This window comes from Silene latifolia, chromosome 4, assembly GCF_048544455.1.
Source record: "Silene latifolia isolate original U9 population chromosome 4, ASM4854445v1, whole genome shotgun sequence".
NCBI classification, from domain to species: domain Eukaryota; kingdom Viridiplantae; phylum Streptophyta; class Magnoliopsida; order Caryophyllales; family Caryophyllaceae; genus Silene; species Silene latifolia.
In genome coordinates, this window is record NC_133529.1 from 59219731 (window position 1) to 59231106 (window position 11376).

An 11376-nucleotide genomic window follows, 5' to 3' on the forward strand; every position below is an offset into this window, starting at 1 on the left:
TGAGGCGGTTGCTTCAGTGGATCATTCAGTCAGCCTTTTGGCAGGCGCCCTGGCAGCTGTGAGGGAGGTACGTTGTTTTTACTATTATGTGTATTTTGTGCATTTTGTTTGGGTATTTTTATTATTGGGGTATAATATCCTTATTCATTCTTTATGTTTTTGGTCAGGGTGCTGCGGCATGTCTCCATAACGCCTATCAGACTACTTATTTGGTAGCCAGGATTGATCTGATGAGATCGGATTATGATAGGCTGATGTCTGAACTGGATTTTGCACGAGCTGACCTGGCTGCTAAAGCTGCTGACTTGGTGAGGGTGCAGGCCGAGAAGGATGCTGCTAAGGCTGAGGCAGATTCGAGTAAGCGGCTCTTGCAGGAAGCTTTGGACAGGAATGAAGAGCTCACCCAGGAGAGGGATGAATTGGAGTTCAAGCTTGATGATGCTTCCCTCTATTTCTATATTAAGGGGAAGGTTGCTGCCATGTCAGTGCCTGTTAGGCCAGGGAAAAATGGAACCCTGAAACTGAGATGGCTTTTGTTGCTTCAAAGTATCCTGACCTGCATAACATGGGAAATGAACAAGAGGTGGACTCTCCAGGGGAGCAAGATGTTGATGCTGATCCGGCCAGGGGTAGAAGTAGTGGTACTGTTTCCAAGGAGAAGCAGTAGTTTGATTTTATTAGTTGGTATTTGGCCCATCCAGGGGGATGTCCCTGGACGAACAATTTTATTTTCTTTTTCTGTCTCTATTTAGGTCGGGGAGACTATCCCTGGCCTCTATGAATATTTTGGTGCCTTTGCCCCAGGGAGTAAGGGCTTTATTAATATAAGCATGGTAGCCTTTTTTGGCTGATTTTGCTTTTTTCACTTTGCTTGAGCCTGTGAGTTTTGCTTTTTCCAATCCTGTTGGAGCTGTCAAAATTTTTGTTTGGTTAACCTGCAAAGTATTTTTGATTTATCCTGTTATTTGAACTGTCATGAGTAGTTCAACCAAGTATGGTTTTTTGCCATAATGGTTGAAGGGGTGGGAAAACCGCTGTCGGGGAGGGCTTATGTCCCCGCCCGATGTTGGAGGGCTTGGTATTCGGCCTGTCAGGAGGGCTTTTAGACTTATGGTCGGGAGAGAACACCCTTGCACCTGTCTTGCTGCGTCCAGCCGTTTGTAAACATTGGCAGTAAACCTAGTCAGGTCAGGCAATTATTTCATGCTTGATTGGTCCTGACATTTACTGTATCCGGTGATGGTTACCAACTCGTCAAGCAGAGTTAAGTGCAAAGTTTTGTTTCAGAATTTTGATATATAGTAGAGTAGCCCTCAATCCTGAATATTTATGCATATAAACATCTATCATGTATAGAAAATGGGATAGTTAAATATATAGATATGAGTTGCATATAGAGCATGTAAAACACGTAATTGTTCAGGTAGCACGTCAGGTGAGTAATGATATGAGTTTGTACCTGATTGTAGCCTGATCTGATCTTTACATATGGAATAATTTTAAATGGGTTACATTCCAGGATCTTGGGATCATTTCTCCTTCTAGTGTTTGGAGCCTGTATGCTCCCTGTCCAACAATTGAATCAATTAAGGGCCTTCCCATGTGGGGACCAGCTTGCCTGCTGATTTTTCTTGTTTATTCGGAAAAACTTTGCGTAAGACGAGGTCTCCTTCCCTGAAGACTCTGATTTTGACATTTTTGTTGTAAGTCCTGGCAACTGCTTGTTGGTATGATGCTATCCTGATTTTGGCAGCATCTCTTAGCTCTTCTGTTAAAACCAGGTTATCTTGCATCAGGTCTTTGTTTGTTTCTACATTGTTCATGCTGTACCATGATGTTGGCACACGTACTTCTGCAGGAATGACAGCTTCACAGCCGTACACCAAGGAATAAGGTGTTTGGCCTGTTGATGTCTTTGAAGTTGTCCTGTCTGCCCATAGTTGTAATACTCCGTATTTATGAGTCTCTGGGTACTCTATCGAGTAGGCCTTACTCTGTCGAGTAAGGGTGAGTTGCGTTTTATAAAAGTTTCTGACCTGTTGGGTACTCGATCGAGTAACGTGGGTACTCGATCGAGTAACGTGGGTACTCGATCGAGTAAGGGGGCACTCGATCGAGTACCTTAGCTACTCCATCGAGTAGTCGGTTTACGGGGAGTTATTTCTCGGGTTTTGTTAATTATGCGATTAAGGTATATAATCTTTTCCGTCATTGTTCTAAACACTTTTCAAAACCTAAATTACTGTCAAGAGAGAAAGCAAAGTACGTTCTTCACTTTAATCGCATTGTTAGCAAATCCCGGAGTTTGGAAGGTCGGATTTCATCGTTCGTTATACCGTTGAGATCCTTGCGTCGAGGGTAAGACCTATGTACCGTTTTTATAGTATTTCCTTTAAGTTGTTTAAACCCTAATATGGGGATTTGGGGGTTTTATGTAGATTGTGATTTGGTAGTGTTTATGTGTTTGTATGATAGGAGGAGGTTTTGTAGAAGTGGCTTTTTGATACAGCTGTTGAGACCGTCTGATAGTTGTGCTTTCCAGGTAGGATTTCCTACTCAGTATTAGTCCCATAATGTGATGTTGATGTGTTGTGGTTGATTGAATAATATAGTAATTGTATTGTGACGGTTGTGATTGTGATTGTTTGTCTCTTGTTCTCGAGACGCGTTCTCGGCTGAGTGGAGTCACTTGCGGAAGTGGCTTCACGCCCTAGTTTCGCCCTTCGTGGAACCCGCCACGGAAGGGGATGTGCACATTAATGGACAGGGTTATCGCTCATTATGAGGAGCGGGGATTTGGTGGGTACGGCTGCGGTCCCCCACTGGCAGAGCTGGTCCAGTGGACAGTCGGTGATTGAGATTGATGGGACTGATGTGATTGTGTGTGTGACGGTGTGAGATATTTGTTTATCGTATTGTTGATATATATAGATTGTGTGATTAGTACTGACCCCGTGTTGTTGTTTGTAAAACCTGCGGTGATCCATTCGGGGATGGTGAGCGAAGAATGAAGCAGGTTTGAGTTGAAGTCTTTGGGATAGCTGGGATGTGCCACCGTCTGACGATAGAAGTCTTCCGCTGTAGCTTTACTAGTTTTATGACATTTCAGTTAGTTCAGTAGACAGTTGGTTTTGAGAACATGTATCGTATTTTGGTATTTGGTTTCAGTTGTAACCTTTCACTAAACTTATATTATTTAAAGTTGTTTCGTTATTGTCTTATGAATATCATGTCTCGGGTAACCGAGATGGTAGCTTCCTTATACCTGAGTGGTCCTGGTAAGGCACTTGGAGTATGGGGGTGTTACAAATGGTATCAGAGCGATGATCCTGAAACCTGTAACCAATAAATCTAATGAATATAGGGAGTCAATTAAAATGAACCCGGGGTAAAGGTTGTAGGAGCTAATGCAAAGGCTTGGGAGACGTCCTGAAGTCGCGAACTTGCCCTACAATTTTGAACCGGTCACATGGGGGGTGTATGTCGAGGTCATATGTGTTGTTTGTTAGCTTGTGTGTGGATGTGATGAAGTATGTGTAATTGTTGGATGTTGGGAGTAGAAAGTTGAGAATGTGAAAGAAAGATTGATGAGATATATAGAACCGTTGTTGGAATGAGAAGCATGATGCATGTTTACTATGTGGCGTTTAATAACATGATAGAGTTATTTCGTTGATCGTATGAAGAGTTGTGTAGCATTATATGCTTAGTTATGATATAATGTTGGGATTTATAAAGTTGTTTATAATGTTGGAATATTATATAACATGCGGGTAGCGTTTTTGAGTTAACATGACTCGATCGAGTGGGACTGACTTGATCGGGTGGGTATTTGACGATTTTGAATCCAGAATCGTGTTTTTGGGCACTCGATCGAGTACCTCGGGCACTCGATCGAGTAGGGGGTCACTCGATCGAGTAGCGGGGCTACTCGGTCGAGTATGTTAGAGGTCGAAGGTCGTTTTGGGTGGAGTGGGCACTCGATCGAGTATGATGGGCACTCGATCGAGTTGCCTGCTACTCGATCGAGTAGGTTAGGGAACTCGATCGAGTATGTCCTGGGCATCTTGCTTTCGTGTTTTGAGGTTTTGGTACGTATGTTTATATCCACCCCTTTTCTGATATAGTTTTAAGATGCCGCCCAAGAAGAATGCTTTGTATGCGAGAGCTGAGCTTATGAACATAGATGATATCGTTAAGATGTTGGAGCATGAGGATGCTCTTACGGAGGCTTTAAAGACTGTGGGAAAGGATAAGGATAAGGATAAGGATAAGGAGAAGGAGGTTGATCACTCTAAAATCAGCCTATATATAGCGAGGTTTAACCCGAAAGAGTACAAGGGGGTTGGGGAGCCTAACTTTCTTGATAACTGGCATAGAGAGATAGAGAACATACTAGATTTGGTTCACTGTCCTGATGAGATGAGAGTAGAACAAGCTGCGTTCTACCTGAGGGAAGCAGCTGGCAAGTGGTGGGATACGGTGAAAGTGAGTGCGAAGGAGTTGTATGCGAACCAAGGTTTACCTGCTATACCTTGGGAAGAGTTTCGTAAGGCTATGAGAAAAGAGTTCGTACCGGAGCATGTGAGGAGTAAGTTGAGAGAGGAGTCCGATGGGTTTAAGATGACATCTGACATGTCTGTGGCCGAGTACTACAAGCAGTTTAATGAGAAGTTGAGGTATGGTGAGGATATGGGTTTGAGTGAGGAGAACCTGGCGCTGAGGTTTGAGAGGGGTTTGACCCCTAAGATCATGGATAAGTTACCCGTGGGAATCCTTACTGACGTTAAGGAAGCTTATGAGAGAGCTGGAAGAGCTGAGAGGTTAGTAGAGATGGCTCAGGAGAGAGTGGGTGTTGAGAAAAGAAAGTCTGAGAGTGAGGGTGGTGGCCAATCTAGTCACAAGAAAGGCAACCACAATCAAACTAGAGGGTTTTCTTCTGGGTCAGGGTTCAGTGCTGGGGCTTCCTTTGGGCGTGGCCGAGGAAGTGTTAGTGGTAGTTGGGGAATGACCTGCTATAGTTGTGGTGGCGTAGGCCACAAGAGACATAAGTGCACAAGTGCACCTGGAACTTTCCCAGACGCGCAGCTATGCGAGCAATAGACCGACCGGATCATGGGCAAACCGGGAAGTCGAGCTATCGAGTGGAGGTAACCGCAACGGCGGTAATTCTTATCGAAACCACCGACGAACAACAACAACAATCAAGGGTCGGGTGCTAAGCCGACCACATCAGCCAAGATCTTGTCCAGGGAGGTGGACAAGACCGATGGAAAGTTGTTCATGATGGAGAAGAAAGCAGCTGAAGATGATGCACACGTTATCACTGGTACTTTTCTTGTTAACGGTATTCATACCTTTGTTTTGTTTGATTCGGGGGCGTCTCAGTCGTTAGTATCTTCGAGTCATGTTAAACGGTTGGGTTTGAGGGTATATGAGTCAGTTAGTGAGGAAGTTATTATACCTTCGGGCTAATCTGTATCATGTGGGAGGTTATATAGGGATTTACCTATGATAGTTGGGCAAGTTGATCTACCTGTAGACTTGCTAGAGTTTCCTTTTAGCGGTTTTGAGATGATAGTTGGGATGGATTGGTTGGGAAAGTATAAAGCTAAGATAGACTGTCATCAAAAGAAAGTGTCTTTAAGAGGTCCTAAGGGCGTTAGTGTGTCTTATCGTGGGTTTCTAGTCAAACCCAAAGTTAAGTTGATTGCAGCTGTTACTTTGAAGTCTTATCTGAGGAAGGGATGTCCTTTGATCTTGTGTCATGTGAGAGATGACCGGATAGAGAGTCCGACGGTTGATCAGATACCAGTGGTGGGAGAGTTTGAGGATGTGTTTCCGGAGGAGATTCCGGGGTTGCCACCGAAGAGAGATATAGATTTTACAGTTGAGTTGAAACCGGGGACAGGGCCAATCTCTAAGGCACCGTACCGGATGGGTCCTAAGGAGATGGATGAGCTCAGGAAGTAGTTAGATGATCTGATAGAGAAGGGATACATTAGACCAAGTGTATCACCGTGGGGAGCGCCAGTTCTTTTTGTGAAGAAGAAAGACGGGAGTTTGAGGTTGTGCATAGACTATAGAGAGCTGAACCGAGTGACAGTGAAGAACAAGTATCCTTTGCCAAGGATAGATGAGTTGTTTGATCAGTTGAGTGGTGCATCAGTCTTTTCTAAGATTAATTTGAGATCGGGGTACCATCAAGTGAAGATTAGAGAGATGGACATACCAAAGACAACTTTCACGTCGAGGTATGGCCATTATGAGTATGTGGTGATGCCGTTTGGGTTATCTAATGCACCGGCAGTGTTTATGGATTTGATGAATAGGATCTTTACGTTTTGGATAAGTTTGTAGTGGTATTTATCGATGACATCTTAGTCTACTCCAAGACTAAGGAGGAGCATGAGGAGCATCTGAGGATTGTGTTGCAGACTTTGAGGGAACATGAGTTATATACTAAGTTGTCCAAGTGCGAGTTCTGGTTAGAGAAAGTTGCTTTTCTGGGGCATGTGATCTCTAAGGAGGGAGTAGCTGTGGATCCGGCGAAGATTGAGGCAGTGACAAAGTGGGAAGCACCAAAGAATGTTGCTGAGATCAGGAGTTTTCTGGGTTTAGCTCGGTACTACAGACGGTTTGTGAAAGATTTCTCCAAGATAGCTAGACCTATGACAGCGTTGATGAGAAAAGAGAACAGGTTTCGTTGGGATGAGAGTTGTGAGACGGCGTTCCAAACATTAAAGGAGCGTTTGACCACAGCTCCTATCTTAGCATTGCCTGAAGGGATTGAGAACTTTGAGGTTTATACAGATGCCTCAAAGAATGGGTTGGGATGTGTATTGATGCAGAACAGTAAGGTGATTGCCCATGCTTCTAGGCAATTGAAGCCTTATGAGGAGAACTACCCTACTCATGATCTGGAGTTGGGTGCAGTGGTGTTTGCTCTCAAGATATGGAGACATTACCTTTATGGAGCAATCTTTAAGGTATTTTCTGATCACAAGAGTCTCAAGTACATTTTCACTCAAAAGGAGTTGAACATGAGACAGAGGAGGTGGATGGAGCTGATTGGCGATTATGACATGGAAATTATCTACCATGAAGGGAAGGCCAATGTTGTTGCAGATGCTTTGAGTAGGAAGAGTGTACATTCTTTGTGTACAGCTCTATCTTTGATGAGGTTGAGAGATGAGGTAGCGAGGTTTGGGATACATATGATGCAGAAAGGAGATGCCATGGGTGATCTGACAGTGCAGCTTGATCTTTATGATGATATTCGAGGTAAACAGGCGTTGGATCCTAAGATGGTTGAGTGGAGAGCTGGAGTAGAGAAGGGGACAGTGTCTCGATTCTCTATTCATACAGATGGTAGTTTGAGGTTCGATGGTAGGTGGTGTGTCCCTAATGATGAGGAGCTGAAAAAGACAATCATGACAGAGGCACATTGTACACCATATTCAGTACATCCAGGTGGTGACAAGCTATACAAGGATTTGAAGAACACGTTTTGGTGGCCTGGGATGAAGAAAGAGACAATTGAGTTTGTGGCTCGTTGTTTGACATGCCAGAGAGTTAAAGGGGAACAGCGACGACCACAAGGTAGGATTCAGTCTTTAACGGTACCTGAGTAGAAGTGGGAGTCCATTTCTATGGATTTTATCGTGGGTTTGCCAAAGAGTCAACAGGGTAACAACATGATTTGGGTAATAGTGGATCGACTGACAAAGTCAGCTCACGTTGTTCCAATGAAAGATACATGGACTAAAGCACAATTGGCTATGACCTATCGAAAGAACGTGCTTAAGTTACATGGAATCCTTAAGGACATAGTGTCTGACAGAGATGCGAGATTTATATCAAGGTTTTGGAAAGAGTTGCAGGAATCGTTGGGAACAACCTTGAAGATGAGTACAGCATTTCATCCTGCGACAGACGGACAGACAGAGAGAACGATCAAAACACTTGAGGATATGCTACGAGCTTCTGTGATGGACTTTGGCGGTAGCTGGGAACAGAGGTTGGACTTGATAGAGTTTTCTTACAACAACAGCTATCACACTAGTATTGGTATAACACCGTTTGAGGCTTTGTATGGGAGGAGATGTCGGAGTCCGATTTGTTGGGACGATAGTGCGGAGGCAGTGGTTTTAGGACCAGAGATGGTACATGAGATGATTAAACAGATTAAGATGATCAGGGAACAGATGAGAGAAGCTCAGGATAGGCAAAAGAGTTATACAGATCTACATCGCCGGGATATAGAGTTTCAGGGTGGGGACAAGGTTCTTCTGAAAGTGTCTCCTATGCTTGGGGTTATGAGATTTTGGAAGAAAGGCAAGCTGAGCCAGAAGTTTATCGGGCCTTATGAGATCTTAGAGCGAGTTGGGGAAGTTGCATATCGTCTGGCTTTACCAGCTGCGTTAGAGAGAGTGCATAATGTGTTTCATGTATCGCCGCTGCGGGAGTATGTGAGTGATCCGTCACATGTGTTAGAGGCAGAGAGCTTAGAGCTAGATGAGTCCTTATCATATCTTGAGGTGCCTAAGCAGATTCTTGACCGAAAGGTTAGGAAGACTAGGAGGGGTGAGACAGTGTTGCTTAAGATCCTTTGGTCTAACCACGAGACCGAGGAAGCTACATGGGAGCCAGAGGAGGCCATGAATGAGCGTTACCCTTTCCTTTTTGATCAGGTATGTATGGTTACGGGGACGTAACCTTGTTTCTTTTAGGGGGATAGGAGATGATCGCGAAGAGTTTTTGTACCCTTTTGTATGTTGTGTCGGTATGGTTGTCGGGATGAGTTTGGGTTAGTAACATGTTTTATGTTGAGTTTTGTTTTGGTTGTTGAGTCGGGAGTGTTGTGGGTGTATCTTTGTTTTGTGGTGGTTTGAACTTCGGGGACGAAGTTCTTTTTAAGGAGGGAAGACTGTAATACTCCGTATTTATGAGTCTCTGGGTACTCTATCGAGTAGGCCTTACTCTGTCGAGTAAGGGTGAGTTGCGTTTTATAAAAGTTTCTGACCTGTTGGGTACTCGATCAAGTAACGTGGGTACTCGATCGAGTAAGGGGGCACTCGATCGAGTAACTTAGCTACTCGATCGAGTAGCCGGTTTACGGGGAGTTATTTCTCGGGTTTTGTTAATTATGCGATTAAGGTATATAATCTTTTCCGTCATTGTTCTAAACACTTTTCAAAACCTAAATTACTGTCAAGAGAGAAAGCAAAGTACGTTCTTCACTTTAATCGCATTGTTAGCAAATCCCGGAGTTTGGAAGGTCGGATTTCATCGTTCGTTATACCGTTGAGATCCTTGCGTCGAGGGTAAGACCTATGTACCGTTTTTATAGTATTTCCTTTAAGTTGTTTAAACCCTAATATGGGGATTTGGGGGTTTTGTGTAGATTGTGATTTGGTAGTCTTTATGTGTTTGTATGATAGGAGGAGGTTTTGTAGAAGAGGCTTTTTGATACAGCTGTTGAGACCGTCTGATAGTTGTGCTTTCCAGGTAGGATTTCCTACTCAGTATTAGTCCCATAATGTGATGTTGATGTGTTGTGGTTGATTGAATAATATAGTAATTGTATTGTGACGGTTGTGATTGTGATTGTTTGTCTCTGGTTCTCGAGACGCGTTCTCTACCGAGTGGAGTCACTTGCGGGAGTGGCTTCACGCCCTAGTTTCGCCCTTCGTGGAACCCGCCACGGAAGGGGATGTGCACATTAATGGACGGGGTTATCGCTCATTATGAGGAGCGGGGATTTGGTGGGTACGGTGCAGTGCGGTCCCCCACGGCATGGTGGTCCAAGTGGACGATCGGTGATTGTGATTGATGGACCGATGTGATTGTGTGTGTGACGGTGTGAGATATCTGTTTATCGTATTGTTGATATATATAGATTGTGTGATTAGTACTGACCCCGTGTTGTTGTTTGTAAAACCTGCGGTGATCCATTCGGGGATGGTGAGCAAGAATTTGAGCGAGTTTGAGTTGAGTACTGGGATAGCTGGGATGTGCCACCGTCGACGATAGAAGTCTTCCCGTGTAGCTTTACTAGTTTTATGACATTTCAGGTTAGTTCAGTAGACAGTTGGTTTTGAGAACATGTATCGTATTTTGGTATTTGGTTTCAGTTGTAACCTTTCACTAAACTTATATTATTTAAAGTTGTTTCGTTATTGTCTTATGAATATCATGCCTCGGGTAACCGAGATGGTAGCTTCCTTATACCTGAGTGGTCCTGGTAAGGCACTTGGAGTATGGGGGTGACAATATTACTAATGGAAGTACTTCAGCCCATCTGCCTCTTCTTCTTTTTAGCTTCTTTTTTAGGCAGCTTATAACTACCTTGTTGCTGGATTCGGCCTGGCCATTAGCTTTTGGGTATCCAGGAGTTGACGTTACCAGGTTGATATTCCATTCTTGGCAAAATGCTTGGGTCTTTTTCCCCACAAATTGGGTTCTATTATCACATACTATTTCTGATGGGACTCCATATCTGCAAATGATGTTTGTCCTGATGAAGGATATTACTTCTTTTTCAGTTACTTGCCTGAAAGAGTCAGCCTCAATCCATTTGGAGAAGTAATCGGTCCTAGCCAACATGAATACTTTTTGTCCTAGAGCTACGGGCAGTTTTCCCACAATATCCATGCCCCACTTTATGAATGGCCAGGGTGCGAAAAATGAATGAAGGAGTTCAGATGGCTGATGTATGATTGGTGCATGGACTTGGCAGGCTTCGCATTTTGATGAATATTCCAGGCAATAAACCCTCAGTGTAGGCCAGTAGTAGCCTGTCCTGAGAACTTTACTTGCCAGGCTCTTTCCTCCTTTGTGGTTACCACATTGTCCATCATGTATTTCTTGAAGTACTAGTTTGGCTTCGTCAGGCTTCAAGCATCTCAGGTATGGTCCAGCTTGCGATCTCTTGAATAGAGTGTTATTGATAATAGCATAAGTTAAAGCTCTAATTTTAAGAGCCCTTGCTTCGTGTCTTCCCTGAGGTAATATTCCTCGGAGAAACCAATCATAATAGGGTTTGGTCCAAGAATTATTATCTTGTGTGATAGGGTTGACTTGTTCAGGCTTACTAATGGCCGGCTCTAATAAATGAACAATTGGTATTTTATCGAAAACTGTAGGGGTAAAATTTGAACCTAGGCTGGCCAAAGCATCAGCCTGGGTGTTCAAGTCTCTTGATATTTGATCTATATCAAATAAAGCAAATTTAGTGGTAAGGTTTTTTTGCATATTTTAAATACGAAATCATTTATGCATGCTTAGCCGTATAAATTCCCTTTATTTGATTAGCAATTAGAAGTGAATCAGTTTTTACCTTTAGGTTTTGAACACCGAGGTCTAGACATACCT